The sequence below is a fragment of the Teleopsis dalmanni genome, chromosome 2, assembly GCF_002237135.1.
Source record: "Teleopsis dalmanni isolate 2A chromosome 2, ASM223713v2, whole genome shotgun sequence".
NCBI lineage: Eukaryota > Metazoa > Arthropoda > Insecta > Diptera > Diopsidae > Teleopsis > Teleopsis dalmanni.
Window position 1 is genome coordinate 173,918,502 of NC_051847.1, and position 21,325 is coordinate 173,939,826.

Consider the following 21,325-nt stretch of genomic DNA (forward strand, 5'->3'; position numbering starts at 1 on the left):
TTTTGTTTGAAATATTAGACCACTATTTTAAGCCAATAATCTCTTACTCAATATATTTTAACTCACTCGATTCTCTTGATGTGAGCAAATTTAAGTATTTTTTGCGGTATGTGGAAAACCACTTGAACCCATAAAAAGACCTCTTGAAGTGAATGAAGAAAATTACCACAACAATGTGGAGAATAGAGAGATGTTTGGAGGTTTATTGTGCAAAGCTTGGAGAAAATCTGCGGAAAAAATGCTGGGGACTGAGATTTCAGGGGGAGGTTTTGAAGCCGGGTGAGGTATCTTCAAGCAAGTGAGAGGAGGTACTCGTCGATGCCAGTGATTTTGGCTGAGTCAAATATGATGGTGTTGAAAAAGTGCTTGCCGTCAAGCTTACACTTGTGATTGGTTCAATAGCGAAGGAGCACTCGAAAAGAGGAATATTTTTCATCTGGGCGGAAGAGATTGCAGATAAAATGGGGAAAGGACATATTTGATAGAGTTTAGGAGGGAGATGGGACATAGCTACCGGAATCGGCTTTAGGTTTGCCACTCTTAGCTTTTATGCTAAGAAGAAGTAATACTATAACTTTCTTCGATGAAGAAGCAGCTAGTGTTATCCACATGGTTAAAAAGCATAACGCACTTTTACAAAAACTTTTACACTTTTCACCGCATGGCTTTAAGGGAGACGTAATTACTGTCAACTGATTTTATGGGCGTTTTGGATTTGGGCGATGCAGATGCTTTCGAGAGCGAGAGACGGAATCGATGTCCAAGGGAGTCATGTTCCCGTATTCGGGGATGCCTAACCAGAAAATATGCTGATTGAGAGTGAAGTGGAACTCCGACTAGTTGGTGCTTTAAAGTTAACAAAGGTGTGGGAATAGGTGCGAGTATCTCTGCAGTCGACGGCAAAATTACGCTTGGATTTTAAATCCAAGAGCATATAAAGATTACGTACACGTTTTTCCAATGTAATTATATTTTGACCAATCACATTTGTGACAAGTAAGTATTGAGTGAACCATACATATATTGCAAATGAACTCAATATATCTATTATAATGCTTCTCTTTCTAAGTGTCGTAATAAATTCTGTGCATATGCTCAGAGAGTAAAAACGACTGCATACAAATTTCAAGTAAAAATGTTGACGCAGCTAGCTTTCGAAAATAGTCATATAATTGCAAAATTTTTGAATAAAATTCTAGCAGTTCCTTTGAAGCAATTACTAACTTAGTTTGCTTTTTAAAACCATCTTGCAACGTTTTCACAATTTTTAATAAAAATGCCTTGATGCACATCAATACTAGAAGCAAACCCAGTACCATGATCGCTGGATAGGTAATGAGCAACAGTTTTAGCCAAAGACTTCTTTATGATAAGAACAAAATCATAAAAATGAGACAACCAATAAATCGTGCTAAAAGTAAATAATACTGAGCCCAACTAATGGTCAATTCTTTTCGAAATAATGCTGTATATTGTTGACAGATCTTCAAAAATAAGTTTATGAACTGCAAAACTTCTCGATTACGAAAATTTAAGTAGATACTATTTATTAGAACAAAAACTAAGAAAGGTATATACCAACATAACATGAATAAGTGCATTAGTTTTTTATCAGCCGATTTAGATTCAAAAAGTAATTCAATACTTGCAACCACGATTAGCAGCACATAAAACATTCCTGGCAACAAAATGAGAGAATGCATAAGTCTTTTGTATGTCAGCAAACGCGATGACTTTTGGAATCGTCTTTTCTTCTCATTATATTTCTAGGAACTCAAGCCATACACTTTGGCCAACTGGTGCAAAAATTTTAAATGTGTCACTTAATGTGAATTCATCATGAATTCGTACTGACCAAAATATTACACCAACTGGCTATGTTTGTTGTGAACGATAAACTAACGTGAAAATATAAAAAAAATATATTAATCGCATCATAATATAATTTTATTAACACACTAATGTTAATGAAGTGTCATCAACTGAATTATGATTATTACATTAATGCACTGGAAAAATTATATTAATTTTGCAGTATGTTATATATACTGAATCTACCCTAAGAATCACACTCAAAATATTTTAAATTAAGAAAGAATTTTTATTTTATTCTGAAATAAAAAAAATCAATAAAAGTAATTTACAAGTATCGTACTTTGCAAAAGGCACCCTATAAGAACTTTGATGACAAAGTTTAACATTATAATGATATTAATTCAATCTCAAAAAACAATATCTCCAAACTGCTCTTCTATTCATATATACATATAAATATATATATAAATATAAATTTATACTTGTAATGGGTGATTTAAAAAGTATCTGCGGTTTTTTGATATATTTTTGATAGATAATATGGCCAAAAATATTATATTCCTAGGTAAAATCAAGAGCTAAAGTAACACAACAATGGGCGCAATTCGGTGATAAATGTGACGTAAGGAGATTCAAGCTCTTTAATTCTATTGTAAATTAGTATAAATTTATTAATTTATTTTTAATAAAATAGTTTAAGTTGACCTACTACTGTGACGTGGCTTTCAAAAGTGAAGTTTTTAATTTAAAAAACGTGGTTTTTTCAATTCCGGCAATTCATGCTCCTAAAATTGCTGGTACTGTCATTGATATCTGTGGCGTATTTCTTGTCATTATCTGCATTTGTCTGAACAACAAATAATTAATTAACCGATTTTTACAATATCTGATCTTATTGGAAAAAGAAATTACATTATATTTTGTTTGGACAATGAACTTTCGGGTTGAGTAACATAAAGAATGTTCCGCAAGGCTCACGGTGATTAGGCAAAATTAGCAAACAAAATGATTACAAGTGATATTAATAATTTAAAGAAAGCGATAACGACAAAAATCTCCATTAACGAATATCAATATTAACTGCTAGAAAACACGGTGGTGCTGAAATATCGTTGATTGACATTAGAGACCTCATTGATACTGTTAGCATTTCATTTAGATCAATAGATATTTAGACCATTTTGATAGCGACACACTGCTATCATATATAAAGTAAGAGTCCTTATAAGTAGCTTTAATTATTTAATGCTTTAAAGATTTATTAATTTTGTGCCTCTAATTTTTTAGCACTATTAACAGTTGTCATCCTAGGCATCATATGTTTAGTCTTAAGTTTGCATTTCATAATATGAATCATTTAGCAACCGCTGAATATGCCAATTGAAAGTGTATTTTATTTATGCTACTTTCAGAACAACCCTGTATATGCACTAGTATGTTTCCATAATTGTAAATGCTTATATTACTTTAATTATATGTTCTCGGATTTTATAATTATTAAACAGAAGATTTACATTTAATTTAAGATAATATATATTTGTAAGTTACACATAATATTACAATCTTTAAACAGTTAATGATAATATTAGTATATAATGCATCTTATAAAGATAATATACATTTGTACTTTATACATAATATTATAATTTTTCAATAGTTAATAATAATATTAGTCATAAGTAATAGTTTACATGAGGTGATAAGTCATACATATAGTTATAACAAAAATTGCGTTCGAGAAACTCAAGATTAATATTCTCATTAATAAGTTGTTGCGTAAGTCGACTATATTCCAAATCTTCAAATTTTTTTGGTATACAATATACCTATTCAAATAAAACTGCTCGACCTAAGAAAAAGTATGCACTCATATATATATATATAGGTATGTATGTATAGTATAAATATTAGTATTAAATTATAATTTTCTTACCAACATGCAGTTTTTTTTTTCTCTAAAACTTTGCTTAGATATTAAATCTAAGATATTAAAAATACTATATATTCGTTTCTCATATGCAATTATATTTTGACCAATCTCAGTTGTCACCCTTAAGTATTGAATAAAGCACACGGCCCAAGTAAAATGGTGATATCGAACGTATTTTAACGTTTTTCTGAATTTGTCCCAATAAAGTGAGTGCAGAAATTGTGTGATGAAAAATGACTGTATACATGTTTCAAGTAAGAAGGTAGGTCCAGCAAGTTTTCCAAAATATTTAAATAATCTCAAAATATTAGTATAAAATTCCAATAATTTATTTATTGGAATTGTTGTTATGAATTGTTGTTCAGAGACAAATTCCAAAGCCTCCACCATTTTCAATAAAAATGCCTCAAAACACGATAGCACCAGTGCAAAAAATAGACCTTGCAGCATAATTGGTTGATAGACTATCAGTAATACTTTTATCCAAAACATATACGAATAAATGATCATAAATGCTATTAAGCCAAAAAACCGCACTATAAGTAAATAGTATTGACCCCATTTTATATTCAAATCTTGTTTAAATAGTGATATGTATTGTTGATAGGTTTCCAGAAATAAATTCAAGAACTGCAAAATTTCACTATTACGAAAATTTAAGTAAAAGCTGTTTGCTACTGTAAAACTTAAAATTGAAAAAGCAAGGCATAACATGAAGAAGCACTGAATTTTGTTTATGCCCACATCCAGATATACAAGTAACTTTATGAGAGCACACACGTTTAAAAAAACATAAAACATTATTGGCAGCACAATTAAGCAATTCACAAGTCTTTTGTAAACCAGTAGGGATGATGATTTTGTGAACTGTTTTGTCTTCTCATTGTATTCATAGGAACTTAAACCATATATCTTAGCCAACCGATGGAGAAACTTGAACTGTGCCAACAAATGTGGATCCATAGTATTGCAATAGTTGAGAATCCTCACCCAATAACTGCGTTTCTTGCAAAGAACGAACCAACAATGAAATAAACGACGAATTTATGTTTTATGTTTTGTACATAATAAAATTCAATTCAGAGAAAAGTATATTAATATATTATTTTTACTCATTTAGCTTGAAGTTTATCTATTATATGAAGTACAAAATTATGAGTAGTACTTGTATAAAAAACAAATTGCGAGGAACTAATTATCTATATTACAATGTGTACAGTAAATATCATTAAAAGTAATGAATAGAATATGACGATTTTGACTCATAATGATTTTTCTTTTCAAATTAATAAACTTAAGTGTTTATGATGTTTCCTTAAGTGTTTATGATGAATTCATTATACATGAATTCATTGAATTTTTACAGCACCCGGCTAGCTTCAACTAATTAAACAATTCACAATATATCACATTATTCTGAAAAAGAAAAGTCTAGAACCTAATGTGATTTTCGATCGTCTCCCACCGACTCGGTATGCTTGTGCATGCAGAAACATTAAAGTGCTCGAAGCTTCGAAACGCTGATATAATACTTGAAGTTCTGAATAAAACTTTACGACATGGGAATACTAAAATATTAGTATAAGATACAATAACTATTCAATTAGTTATGAGTGAAAAATCCAACGCAAAGTGTAGGTTCCTTTTGGGTGACTGCAGCTGTTTGGGTAATAAAAATTCCGTTTGAGAAACATGAAGATTGCTGCACAAGGCTCACGCTGGCTAGGTTTCATCAGCCAATAAAATGATTACAAGTGGTATAAATAATTTAACTAAGCCGATAAAGACAAAAATCTCCCTGGATTATTCTCAACATCAATTGCTAAAATACACACCAAGAAAATCAAAGAATGGATGCTTGTCAACAGTAAGTCTTGTAAGAATTGAGAAAAATGTCCATCTGGGTCACGTATTCTTCAAGTCAGTAATGGCTACCCTTAATCTAGAAATATTCGTTTAAAATCTGCTCATCACTGATAATGTTTGTTTAAGTTTGTATATTGGTCAAAATGTCTAACTAGATTTACAAGTTGCAAGTCTCTTCCATCCGTTGTTTCAAAGGATTTATTATTAATAGCTTTTTAGTGTTTGCTTTAACTTCGCTATATATTCCAATGTTCCGAGACTCAGATCTGGTAAACATTATGCTTCTCACTCAAACTAGTTATACTTTATATAGAAGAAGTTGCAATAGCTACGTTAACAGCTTGAACTTCAACTTTACCATCCAATAGAATAGCAATAACCTTGTTGAATGTATGGTCTGCAAACACTTCCATTTAAAAAACATTCCAAGATTCAAGGAGTGGCATAATATTTTGCTTCTTCTATGGAGAACTACAAGGCAGAGTACTCGGTTCAATTGTTCATCTATTTTTCACATACGAATTACCGAGGACAGTAGGAATCTTCTTCTTAATTTCAAGTTGGCATTGTTTATATATCAAAATGGTTGAAGCATTGGCGCATGAAAGCAAGTGAAACAAAATCTACTGATGTCACATTTATAATGAAAAGAGACACTTTTCCCGAAATTAAACTCAGTAATATAATAATTCCTCTATCATTAAGCGCAAAATGCTTGGGCATGCATTTGGATAGACGTCTGACATAGAAAGCGCATATTTTTAACAAAAGAAAATCTGTTGAGATTAAACTTTTTTTTTGTTGTGTTTTTTGATACGACTATTTACATTATAAACAACGAGTAGCTTGTATCTGATCAATAATATAAACATATAAATAAGCAATTTTCTAAACAAATTACTCTACATTCTAATTCGATGCCATGTCAGCGATATTTCGCCGTTTTAGTCATCTTGGTTGTCCATACAAGGTTATGATGTTAACAGCTTCTGTGTTCACATGTTGCAGCAACCTCAGCTTGTGACTTGTTGCATTCTTTTTTACTTCTTTAACCAATTTATATCACTGTTCCTAATGTACCATGGCTCTTTTAAAATGTTCCGTAGGACCTTGTTCTGGAAATGTTGGATTATTTCGACGTTACTTTGGTTAGCGCTCCTCCATAGTTCAGTGTAAATTTGGGATTAAATACCGAAGAATGTTTTGGCTACTGAATAAAAGATCTTCAGCATCCCTAAAAAAATGCCATAGAACGTAAAAGATACCGCCATAACTTCTTTCCTGTTATGTAGTAACTTTTTACTGCGTTACAAATGCGAGATTAAAATATATCTGTTACTCACTGACATTACCCGCAATTATTGTTTTGAGTGTTCTGCAATGAAACTAGGTTATAGTTGTGCAAGGATTTAAGCAAAAAAGTCAATGTACTCACTTGACATGACCCAATGCGACTTAAGTCAATTCCTGAAGCTAAAATTACAATTACGGAAATAGTTTCTTGAAGTGATTGCTTACCTTTTACTACAAACCGCATTGGAAGAAAATTAGATCAAATCCTGGCATAATTGTATTTTACTCAATAGGGTAATTTTCTGTGTTTTATGGACGCATGTTGCAATTATTGCAATAATTGTATATGTTGTTATGTATGTATATGTATATGTACTTCAAATTAAATTTAAACAAATAAATATTAATATTAGATAAAACTTAAATTTTAGTTTTCTTTCATATTTAACTATAATATTAAAAGAAATACCAGCATTTAAATAATTAAACAATTTGTTAGGCTTTCGCTAAATTTGATTTATTTTGCTGTTATTTAATTTGAAGATGTTGTGAATATAACAGGTATATATAACAGCAGGTATATAAAAGCAACCTCACTTATTTTTGAATGTTTTTATTTGAGAAAAATTTGATTTCCGTTAAATTAGGGGCTAGAAACTTATTTTTATATGCAAACATATAAATATATACCTGATATATACCTGAATAACTTAGGCATATAACAGCAATCCACTTATAATCCCACTTATAATTAAATATATTTATTTGAGAAAAATCCGACCTCTCTTAAATCAAGGGCTAGAAATTTGTTTTTTTATATCAATATTTCACTTATAATCCCACTTATATTTAAATATATTTATTTAAAAAATCTAATCTCCCTTAAATCAAGGGCTAGAAATTTATTTTTTTATATCAATATTCCACTTATAATCCCACTCATATTTAAGTATATTTATTTGAGAAAAATCTGATCTCCCTTAAATCAAGGGCTAGAAATTTATTTTTTTATATCAATATTTTTATTTAGCACTATTATAACAATATTATTGATATTGAATTTAAACACTTTAAAAATTATTTTTTTACATCTAGATAGTCAGAGTAGTTTATAAATAAAGTCACTACCAAAATTCCATTACACCAGCTAATTTTCAACACTTCCAATAATAAACTTCTGCGTATATTAAAGATATTCCAAACTTGTAGGCATTCATTATATATAATTGAACGACATAGGTAAAATTTTGAGACCTGTGATAAAACTAATTAATAGAAGAAGTAAATAGATTGTTATTTACTTACTTTGTCCACACTTTTTCTAGTTCTGTAATTCCCTTCGGACTTTAAATCCAATAATACAAAAAATAATCGTATACGCTTTTCATAAATATAAATATTTTCGCCACTATTTGTTAAAACCACTAAGAACATCATGAAAGTCAAACAGAATAATACTTCCCAATATATCAGTTGCGCTTTATGCAAAATTTTACTAGAATAAATTGCAAAGATTAGTTCTGAGAAAACGAGAGACTGTAGACAGATCTCAATTAGTACAGTTGGAGCAGAAAATCTTCCAAAATACGAAACCATTTTCAGTACACTGTCATAGAAATGAAGTATTTTCGGAACTGATATCAGTACTTTTTCAGTACTATTATAAGCAGACTCTAAACTTTTTATCATGTCCAAGAGATACCCTTCAAAACACATTAATGTCAATATTAAAACAGAACTCAATAGCATGAAGGGTGGATATAATATCAATAATATCCGAAATAAATGCATTTTAGAAAATATTAAACTTATAAAAATAAAAAGTAGATTTCGTACTACGAGCATGTAGTAATTGAACCAGTTGATGCATAAGTTCCGCTTAAATAGTGACATGTGATTTTTATATGTTTCAAAAAATAAGTTCAGAAACTTCAGTAATTCATCATTTCGAAAAAGTAATAAAAAACTATTGGCAACTAATGAAATAAGAATTGGTGTACGCGTAAAAAATGCGCAGAAACATTTTAATTTTTCGTCTATGCTTGAATTGACTTTTATCATATGAAATACAGTAGCCACAATATTCAACAAAAGCCACGCTGCGATCGGCAGGACGATGAAGAGATGTAAAAATATTCTGTATATGTACAGTATCTTTGATTTTACAAAACATTGTTTCGATTTATTGTAGTCGCAAGCACTCAAACCATAGATTTTCATAAACATATTTAAAATTTTGAACTGTTTCTCCAGTGCCAGGTTCATTGTACTTAGTCTTTGACGACCGCTGCAGGAAAAGTTGTTAGTCCTAACTAGAAATATAAACTAATCCATAGGAAAGGACATAGGACCATAAAATACTTATTGAAAATATTAATTAATTATGAAAACAATATTCAAAATGATATAACATTAGCTGTTAATAATCATAATAATGGCATAATAATGGATTCCAAAGTTAAGCTTAATAAAATAGATGAATGCGAATTCGTCAATTAAAACTAAATAATTAATAACTTGCTATCGCTTTATATAATTAATTTCATTAATAAATAATATTTGTATTTTTTTTTTTTTAAATTTGTTATTCTAAATAATAGATAACGATAGATAATAGATTTTTCCACAAAAATTCACATACTTTACATACAATATGGTTTTGAACTTTTGTCAAAACAATTGTATTGAGTTTAAAATAAATCTGAATAATTCTTTAATAAGCAAATTATAGGATCAGATCAAATCAGATTGCTCAATTGGTAATAGTGTTAAAAAATAAATCGTATTTTAAATACATGGGACGAATGAATTTAGTGATATCTATTTGTTCAAAATGTTAGTAGTGTACTGACTTAACAAAATAATCGTATGAAACTTTATAGTCCCTTTCCGCAAATTAAGACACATACAGTAAAACTTATAAAACTTAAATACAAAATAATTTTTTAAAATCAGCTACTTATTATAAACCTTATTTTATTAGATAGTCAGACACTGACTCTGAGCTTCAAATTTGGCAGGGTACGAGTTTAACCCTTTGAACCATTTTTGGCGGTTTCAAAAAATTATTTACTTATTATTAAAAATAAATAATACTTCCAAGACCACTGGTGGATATTTTGCAATACTCGAAAAAATTGCATGGTTAGCTAAAAATTCATTTAATTAAAAATAAATAAAAATTTTGTTGTTGCAATCCGCTACTGTTAGAAACCTCTCTATTAAGATTTTTATTTTATAAAGACCAAAAAAATAGTCATTGAAGCAATAAAACAAATAAAAGTAATATCATTCAGTTCTAAAAAAACTGACTAAAAACCGACTAAAAAGGCATTTATTAGAGTAAAATGCTTAGTAAAAAATTAAAATGAATATTAAAACGAATTTATTTTGAAAGTATAATTTCAGACAGTATAATCCACTTTGAAATAACTTACATAAAATAAATTAAAAATTCTAGAACCGTAAGTCTAGGTAAAAAGCTCTGTCAAACTTTATCCAAAGCACAATTTCTTCCAAAGACAAATGTACAATTACTTGTATCAAGCAAGAGCCCATATGGAAATCGGAATACTCCCATATGCAATAATAAAATCGTATTGATAATACTGTATTACTCAGCAACTAATATTTAATTCGCCTCTCAAAAGATTAAAAAAAATGCTTAGCATGCAAATATCAAAATCAAGATTTACTAATAAATTATAAAGCCCACTTTTATTTATAAAGCCCTTTGAAGAATATACTATACATTTATGACTCTATATATAAATAAAATACAACTATGAGTAACATGAACTATATATTGAGTACGATATTGTAACCTATGAAAGCTAGACAACAATTGGATGACAATAACTAAATAGACAAGGAGAAGATTGCTTGTTAGAGAGTATGATGGAAGCTGAACAGAATGAAAAATATAACACCTTTAAAGATAACATAACTTAGCGATAATAGAATAAAATGGAAATAAATACTTGAAACCTGTGAAAACTATTGGTTAAGATAATGAAATGTCTGTAACCAGTATGGATAACAATAGTTATGTGAAAGAGATGCTTTCAATTTTGTCAAGAATTTTAAATCAATATCTTACTCTTAAAATAATATAATGTTTTAATCGAAAATTTTACTTTCGAGGCAAATAAGATTAGAAAAGTTAATAAATGAATAATAATGTTAAATGGAAAAGCCAACCCACATGCAAAAAATTCAGGAAGAATATAAAAATATTTTTCAAATAAAATTTTTAATTTTTTCGCTGCGCTGATCCGCATTAAAAGTACATAAAATTGCATATTTGCAAACTTTCCTTTGGCGAAAAGTGAACGAAACTTGTTATTTCGGAAAATTAAGCAAAACCAATTTAATTTTTTATCTGAAATTAATTGTTATGTCGTAAATTCAGGCTCACTAAGGTTGACAGTCAGCGCAATTTTCCATCGACAGAGCGCAGTGGGTAGGCGCTGAGCAAATAACTGAAATATGTAATCCACACTTTGTGGAACCTCAAGTCTGTTGAGCCTTACAACGCATGTGAAGAAGTTATATTAGTTCTGTGAACTTTTCAAATAAAACTATACTTCGATTTATTAACAAATAATAATACTTTTGGCGGATTATGTAGTATCATTTTAAATAATGTAGCAGGATCGGAAGAAAATTCTAAAAAAAAAATGCTAAAAATTTTGTCTCCATAATTAAATTGTTTGAAAATATAATCTGAACTGAGTAGATCAATTTTATTGTGTAGATCGCATAAATTAATCGGGAAGTAATTATTTTCTGCAATTTTTATTGAGCCAACGAAATTAGTAGGCTGTGGGTGATTCACTGTAATGGGCTTTGTTTCTGCCATTAGAAATGTTTGCGTTTATAAAAAGGACGGTAAAATGTTATTTATTGAGCCATTAGACTTTTAAAATTGAGAGCATAAAATTTAATTCAGTTTTAATTTACGTTAATTAAATATTTAAATTATGTATGTTTTAAAAGTTCATAAATATATTTAGTTGTAATTATAAACATTGCTTAATTGCTTAAATATTGTCATACCTATGTGGGAAGGAAATTAATTTTCAGATGCAGATATATATTTATTTGCTATTAACATATCATGAAATAATACAGTGGTGGCAATAATAGTTAAATTAATTTTTAAATTGAAAAATACATCATTGTTTATATATTATAGAATATATTATACATAATATATGAATTTTACATTATTTAAAATGAATGTTATAGCAAAGTAGTTTCTTGTGTTAATCTAAACATCGGCAACTTTATTACCTACACATAGTTAATGTTACGAAACAATGTACCATGTACTGAAGTTTATGGAAGAAGAAACATTTTTATGAGATATTACTATATGTAAAATTAAGTTCTTGAAGAATAAGTGTATAGCACTTGCATATATTAAGGAATTAAACTTTTGAAATTCCAAAAATTTTAATCTTAAATGTTGAATATAAAATTTTCTCTTTAAAAACTGTTTATCATTTTTAATAACAGTGATATTGAAAATATAGTATTAATGAGTTCTCTTAATGAGTTCGTAGAATGTGAAATAAACAACACTATGATTAAAAAATCCATAAGAGGTTTAGAAAGTGACAACCTTCCAAATGACGCTATTATCTATAATAGAAAATTCTTAGTTTTGTGAATTTATAAAGCACACCTTTGTTATGTGAAAAATGCGTCGATATCTGCTATATCAGGATCAGCTATTTATCGGTGATTTACTGAGATTAGATACAACCGCTAAAGCTAAATACTCTAGAGGCGAGAATTCAATGCTCACTTCAGAAAGCAATAAAAAAAAACATAAAATTACATTTGTCGATCAGTTACTGAGTTCGGGTTTAACCGCTAACTCGGAATACTCTAAAGACCCGAATTCAATGCTCACTTCAGGAAACAATAAAAGTAATTACATCGCACAATGCTAAACAAAAGTTCGCTGAGATAGCTGATTCTATAATATAATTTTCAATAAATAATGATAGTCAAGGAGATCTAAAAATGGGTACCACGTTTACGCACAGTAGACCACAAACAGAAGAGTTTCAAGCGCAGTTTAAAGGTATACATGATTTATAAAGAAACTAGATATTTTAGCATCGGTATGTGAGAATAAAGAAATTATACCTTTATCGCCAAATCTAAAATCTTTGTGAACCATTAGATTGATATGTATCTTAAAGGAGACTATATCTCTGAGTAAATTTGTAAGTAAAGTAGTAATTTGATAGTGCAGTTGAGAGACAATTAATATTTTCAACGAAACCAAAATGTATTGATTTCAAGATTTTTACAAGTTTATATATATAAATATATTATATCTCTTAATATTATTTCATTATTTAAATTTTGTATTGATTAAAATTGCTCTACAACAACAATTCTTTGTCAACGTTTCTTTATTTTACTGATTTATTTATGTAATTTGTAAGTGGGTAACCTTGAGAGAAGATTAAATATATACATAAGACAAATAAAATAATTACAGTTAAAACAAAAATTTGTTAAATTTCTGTAGTAATAAATGTGAGAAATAAAATGCATTAAAATGTTAATAAAAGTATAAATGGAGGAGACTTGCTAAATGTGCATATAAGGCAACTTCATTTCGGCTTAATTGGCGCAGCGTGTGGTCATAAATTGTTAACTCTGCCAGTATTTAATTTTAAGTATTTTTTTTTCAATTTTTTTTTTGTTTTAAAGTCTTTAACATTTTTACACTTTTTATGAATTGGCAATGTAAACGTAATTATTTACGCAGATAACTTTTAATTTAATAAACACGTTTTTTGTAGTTATTTGCTTAAGTTTATCAATACGCATTTTTTGCACTGAGTTTTGTAAAAAGTTCAAGGCTTCGATGTGGAAAAAGTTGAACTCATTTTGATAATTTTTGCATAATTTTTAAGTAAACAGTTAAAAAAAAACAAACAATTTGAGACAAACCAGCACATAAAAAATACTCGAAAGTGCAGTGAAAAAAATTAATGTCACTTGTGAGTGACAGGCCTGCAAGGATGAATTTTGAGAAATGCCCTGTAAGTAATTCGATATCAAAAGAATGTGGTTTAATCGTTTATACAGGCAAAACTTTGTAACCGACAAGTAAAGTTATGTAAAAGATATAAATGCTTAAATATATCGATATAACTAAAAAAAAAATCAATTTTTATAACAAAATTATAGTAAATGGAAGACAAATTAAAATTCAAAAATAAAAAAACTAAAATTTAAATCAACAATAAAATATAGGAGAAGTTCTACTAAATAAACTAAAATATACATAGATAAGAATTAATATAACAAAGTACGAACTTTCGCTAGAATGTAGCAGCACGGTCATGGCAGTTCAACGAACTAACACTAACTGAACACAACAAACTCCACAATATTATCTGTTAAAGTTTTCCAAACATCAGACAGGAATATGGATATCCCACCCAGTAACCTTTCTCGATCTAGAACAAAACCAGATGATCTCAAGAAATGTAGTATAGATATACCAGCTCCTTAGTCTGGTGAATATATTGACTGTATTGCCAAATAGCGATTATTTTCTAATATAATCAATCATTTTGTATTTATCTATATTGTGCACCAACTTATTTGACAATAGAACTGAAGTTTATCCAACTAAGTTAAGTTAAGTTAATCCGCCAAATTTTTCGAAAAAATCTTCCACAAGAATATTTTTTTAATTGGTACTTAATAGATTGTCCATAAATATTGGCGTTGAGGTCCTCGTTTATTTTATTTAAGAGTGCTACTTTCTCAATCTATAAAATCGGTAATAAGTACATCGAATTTTTTGTCGAAGAAAAATTCCATGTTCATAAGATCTTTCTTATCACAGATCTCAACGTCGTAAGCAGCCTACAAATAGAATTTTGATTGTATCAATTTTGCGTCTACAGAGTGTAGTCTAGCTACGCTAACATTCATTGAGGGATAATTACCTACAGACTTTATCACTGTTGCGGAACAGATACTTATAGTGCCTGTCATGACAATGCTTGCAAATATTTGCAGATTAATACATTTATCCATGGTATCAATATGTTACGACTTGTTTTATCAAACAATAGCTGTATAGGATAGATTATTACTGGTTACTCTATAGTAGAGACAGAAGAGAATAATGGGATTGTTCAGGTTCCACTTCAGACATTTTAACATGTGTTCTTTTACATGTCGATTGGTTTTGGCAATAACGTTTTTCAAGTAAATGTCACATTTAAGATGTTTACTAGCATAATGTATAAATACTTCACCTCATAAAATACGGAGACTCCGTGTCTGCGATAAGCAGGTCATGAATATAATAAACGTATTCAAAATATGTTTTATTAAATTGACATATTTTACTTTAATAAATAAATATTTTGGTATAATCCACAGAAACATTTTCAAAAAAAGTTTCAATTTTCTCTCAACTTCAAGATCAAATGTTGCAGGTTATTAGTTTTAAGTCATAATTTTTCCATATATGCGCAATGCTTATCTATTATGATAGCTTCATAAAAATAAAAAAAATTACAAAATCTTCAAATCCGAAAATAAATTTTTTACATCACACACAATTAATTTTATGACAGCATTAAAAGTGAAAACTGTTTGCACAAAATTACACTTTTGCTTTTAATTGGCTTATGTATTTTCTGTAGGTGTGTAAGCCTATTTTCTCTGAAAAAAAAATCATATATGACAGATCCATAAAAACATAAGTCTCCACAAGTCTTCAAACATAACATTGCTTCAAACAAAAAAAGCAAATAATAAATTACAGATATTTAAATTTTTATATTAATTTTGCATACAATCCGCAATTGGTTTCCGAGGGAATGGCAGTGAAACCTTAATATATGAAGGTGCCAAGGATAATAATTCAAAGTAAGTTGAACGCTTGGCAGTAAGATTTTAAGTCACCATTTAATTGAATTTATGTAAATTTTGTACAAAAACCTAAGTTGAAGGCTTTTTACTGAAGATATACAGCTGCGTTTACGACCTTGTCGCAGTATAAACTTTAAAGCATTTCAGTCAATAACAGCGCAAGACTTTGCATCTCTAAAAGTATCTACTAGACATGAACACTATTTCTTTTTGCATATCTTTCAAATCTATAAAAGCGAATTGTAATATTTTATCTGCTTAAATTTTATACACTTAATTTTTATATTATTCATTACTTACTCAAATTGAATGTACTTAATTCTTTCACTTGTCAATCACAGCCTTTATCAGATTGGCAACGCTTATAGAGAGTTAGTGTAGAAATTTATATGAAATTATATTTTCTTTTATTTATTGCTCATATATAATAAATCAGACTATAAATGTCTTGATTTCTGTATTCTATTAAATTGATACGTTGATTGATATAATAGAATCGCAATTAAATTAAATTTAATTTTTATTACTATTTCATGGATGATGTATATAAATGATATGATATACGAGTATACATATTTCTAAAAGGCTTTATTAAGCGATGTAATCTATCATGAATAACATCAAAGTTTATAAAAAATTCTTAAAATTCGTATCTACACTAGTAATAATTAAAAGATTTTATAATAATTATTGTTACTGAAAAACAAAAATGCTTGAAGTATGAATAATAAACAAACGGGTGATTGAAAGGTGGGAAATTATTATGCTTATTATATTCAAATTAAAGTTTTAAAGTTTTAATTACTGCATTAAATGTAATGACATAACAAAATAGTATCCAAGAAGGAAAATATCGAAGTATGTGGACTTTTATGAAGGCACTTAATAATAAACATGAACACATATCACATAACATAGTATTTAAGGTAGGCTTCCAGTAATTATGACTTCGTTAATCAATCAATAAACTACTGTATTACTGAATTAAAAATAGGTATGTAAAAGGTATATAAATTAAATATATCTAACAAATTTACATATAATTATTAAATACTAAAGTTGGTTAGTTAATGATTTATTATTGTTATTCATCATTATAAACACAGAGTCAATAAGCATATACATATCATTATGATCACCATAATAAAACAACTACAATCACAACTAAAACCGCTCGTGGAGTGTTAATACACATTATAATTCGCATATAAACACAATAGCGCAATAAATTTAACATCAGAAAAGTGCTGGTAATGTAAAGCTAGACCCAATATCAATCGCACATAGATATACATATATATATAGATATATATGTTTATATATATAAATATAAATATATATAAATATATATAAAAAAATATTTTTCATATATTTTTGATAACAAAACCTTCATTGGGCTTTTGGAGACTATTCACAAAAAAAAATATTTTTCACCACACATCTCCAAGCGAAAGACTTTTCGAAAGACTATTTGTATTAGGAATATTGAAAGTTTTACTTCTACCTTAATCAGAAATAAGTAAAAACAATGCTTTACGCTAACCCTTAAGACCTTCAACAATATTATGGAATATTTTATTCCATAATATCTTCTTTCAGTATCTTATAAACTACCTACTTATCTTTGTGTCTGGGTTAGGTTAGAGTGGCAGCCTTCAATCTAAGAAAGCTTAAATAATGGCCCATTGTGTTACCACATGAATAGCATTGGCTTGTACATACACTAGAAGATCAATATAATACCAATGCCAAAAAATGCAACGACTCCTTGAATCTGCCTAATTCCCTAATATTGCAGGATGACAGCTCAGTTAGATCGGTAAGTAAAGGGCCCCCAAGATTTTTGGTCTTCTCCTAGCTAAAAATGTGCACTGATCAATGAGATGAAACACAGTTTCCTCCTCGTTTTCAGAGCTACAGATACGACAAAGGTCATTATAGGGAAGACCAAGTCTTATAGCATGCCTCTGTATTATGCAGTAGTCCCTCAGCATCGATATCGGCGTTTTCTACAAATAAAAATTTCTTTCCGCTAGAGTTTTTAGCACTTCTTTTTATTGGTTATATTGAAAATATGATCTTTTTCATACATTTCATTTCTTTTTCAGACTATATCACCTATATTTATCGTACTTTATAACTAACTCTTTGCACGAAGATATGCTTGCAGTTTTTAAAAGGAATGTATGTTATTGAGTACGTTGGTGTCTGTAATTTTCTCAAGTTTATACACTATATTATTTTATTAATATTATTTTTATTATATATTGATTATATATTGATTGTTGTTTCATTGAATCCTGATTTTAACCAAACAATTTTTGTTTAGTGAACAAGTGTGTTTTTTGATCAAATTTCTCCAAATATATATGAAGTCTGAATATATAAACTCAGACTTTATTTTTCAAATAGATGACCTGATTTATTTCTAATACTTTTTTTATAAATTTTTTTAATTAAAATGTAATTTAGAATTATCTGTGCAGTGTATTGAGATCAATATTTTGGTAGTTATCTTACAAATTAATTATCTTATTTATTTAGTTCAATTTTTTTTGAAGCTATAAAGTGCTGTTTGAAAATTACCTTATCTTTACAATATAAGATTAGTAGATAGATTAGATAAGATATAATTTAATGAATGTAAATTAAAATAAATGATTTAACTTTATTATGATTTTTACTCTTTGATTAGTTAGAAATGCTATATATTGAAAAAAAGAAAAATGTGTTTATAATACACTGTAAATTAATTTCATTGCAAGTAAATCGTATCAAATTTGCAAATGCGCGCATTAACAGGCCTCAATTTGTACTGATAAAAAGCGGATCAAGCCACTGGCAAGCAAACATTACTCAACGAAGGCCTACCACTAACAGTCATCATTCGAAATGAGCTAATGTGGATGAAATGTCCAATCATCAATGAAAGTTATCACGGCATCTGCATCAACATCAGCTTCAGCTTCAGCATCAGCACATCAAATTGGCTTTGAAGCAATTGCAATTCGCTGCATACGAGTACATGAAAGTGTTTTACATCGATTGCTGGCCGTAATAAAATGCAAAATAAAAAATGTTTCTATTAAAAATTTAATTAAATTTTAAAACCATAAAAAATGTGTTTTTCTATGCATAAATTTGCATTTCAATAAGTTTTGCAGACATTTTACTTTTTAGCACTTTCCTTGGCAGCAATCCGAAACATGAAACATGGCCTGCCATGCAATAAAACAATTTGATTTGTTTTTGCTAAACTGCTGATTTGCTGCATCTTGCAACGCGCTTCTTGGTAATCTGGCAGATACAAGTGGTACGGGGTTATCTGCTAACAACAAAACATAATTAATACAAGTTTAATTCGCAGCAATGATTTAATAAAAATTTTATTTTCAATTTACTCTCAATCCTTTCCATTCAAATTACGATTCATGTCTGTGAAATTCGCATTTTGCCTCAATTTTGCAGCAATTTGGATGTAATTTTTATATCCAGATTATTGCATTGTTTTTCTTTTCGTTTTTGTTACGTTAATGAACGCTAAATTATTTAACACTTTTCCCGACATGTTCATTTCGTTGAAACTTGCTGGATTGTTACAATTGCATTCCATCAAATGTTGCTGAACTTCAAAAATATTTACAATTTATTACTCGCATTTAGGCTTTTTCAAATGGTAATAACATTTTTACTTTTTAAATATTTTTTAATCTAAATCTTAAGAGCATATATATATTGAAGAAAATCATTTTTTTAAATTTGACAAATATTTTTTATTTAGGCGAACAGTTAATCTTATATTTAATTCCAAATACTACAAAATAAAATGATTTTGAACACAAAAGCGAGGAATTTTCGTGTTTTTGCTATGATTCTTAAGAATTTCAATACTGGCTCTATTGGTTTCTTCCTTCAATATTTCTGCATTTGTTAAGCATTTATACTAAATTCATGCCTCCATAGGTTCAGTTGCATTTTTAATACTCGCAACTTGTACAAGTATTATCACATTTGGAAACAAAAACTTATCTAAATAGAAGAGGTAGCTCTTAACTTATCAGATAGTTCTCGCAAACATATTATGGACACAAGTCTTCTAAAACTAAGCTTCTAATAGACGGCTTAACCTTGTAATAGACTATGTTGTTTGTTTGGTTAGCTGAAGTGCGATTAGCACTTTCGTATCGTATCGTTACCACATCTTTATTACCAACAAATTTTACAGTTGTTTGAGCAATTGCTGTAGTTTTTTTATATTAACTCCCGTTAGCACTTCCCAATTGTAGAAGAACAGTTTGCCTAACGTAGTTGTTCTCTTTCTCCAAATGTCATGATAAATACAAAAAACGTAAAAAACAATTTTCTTTTCCTCCGGTTGACTGCGGCTGTGATAGTTGGACACCAATATTGTGAAGGATTCCTATTTTGGCAACCTGCATTCCTACATGCAGAAGATAGTAATTACTCCAGCAACTCTGGAAATATTTCTTCTATTTCTATTGTTTGCTTCCGTTTATATTCAAGACAAAGTAACCTACTCGTCTTGCACGTTAAAAGACTTTTCCATCTGTAACCCGCTATTTGGATATATTTAGTTTAAGTGACTTATTGACTATGTTTAGTGGCTTACTCACTGGTTCCACCAGAATTTTTGATTGATAAATGCTTTTCTCTCCAGTTTATTTGTGGGTAAATCTCTATATTCCGATATTATGGGACCCAAATTAAAGAAACATTATGCAGTTCGCTTGAATTGGTTAAGTTCCTTATACTTGTCTACGAAAATATTTAGCTAAAACTTCATCTATGGCAAAAAAGATTTAAAAATTGGAGGTTGGAGTTTGACACAATCACCATAGCAATGCAAAACAAAAAAACCACTCAGATGGTTATATTATAAACAATTCAGTTATGGTCAATAATGTACTGAACCCTGAACTGAAGAAAATGTACCGGGAATGTGTTTTAAAACTACTTAAAGTGACAACAAGAATTGATAAATAAATTTCGCTTTAATATTGTAATTTTAAATATTTTAAAATTTTAAATTAGATATATTATTTTTCAAGAGAAATATATTATATATATACATATATATTTTATAAAAATGTAATAGAAATATTTCAGATATATTATCAGATATATTATATATATTTGTAAAAAATATAAATGGCTACTCACACGATTAAAGAATGTTAGATTAATCTAAAAATGTTCGATTGCACACCAAAATTTGATGAAGAGTAAATCTAAATTGAAACCAAACAAAACACCATAAGTGACTATTAGATTAAAAATAGTTTTTTATGTAACAGTTTTTAGGATATAACGAAAAAATAAACTGCATGTTTTTCTCACGCTTAATTATTTACTTCCTACAAAGATAGTAAAGATAATAAACTGTCTTGTAATAATTCTGGTAAGCCGTGAGCTATAAATATTATAAATTACCTATAAAGGGTTTTTAATGAATTTGGTTGCGTCTATAATTATTAC

The 21,325-nt window shown here is 28.6% G+C and overlaps 1 protein-coding gene across 1 annotated transcript in view; it reads left to right on the forward strand.

The window, feature by feature from the left end:
* LOC119676196 (pancreatic lipase-related protein 2-like) overlaps nt 1-21,325 on the forward strand; it is a 34,880-nt gene that overhangs the window by 11,820 nt on the left and 1,735 nt on the right. The gene's annotated exons all lie outside the window — the stretch shown is intronic.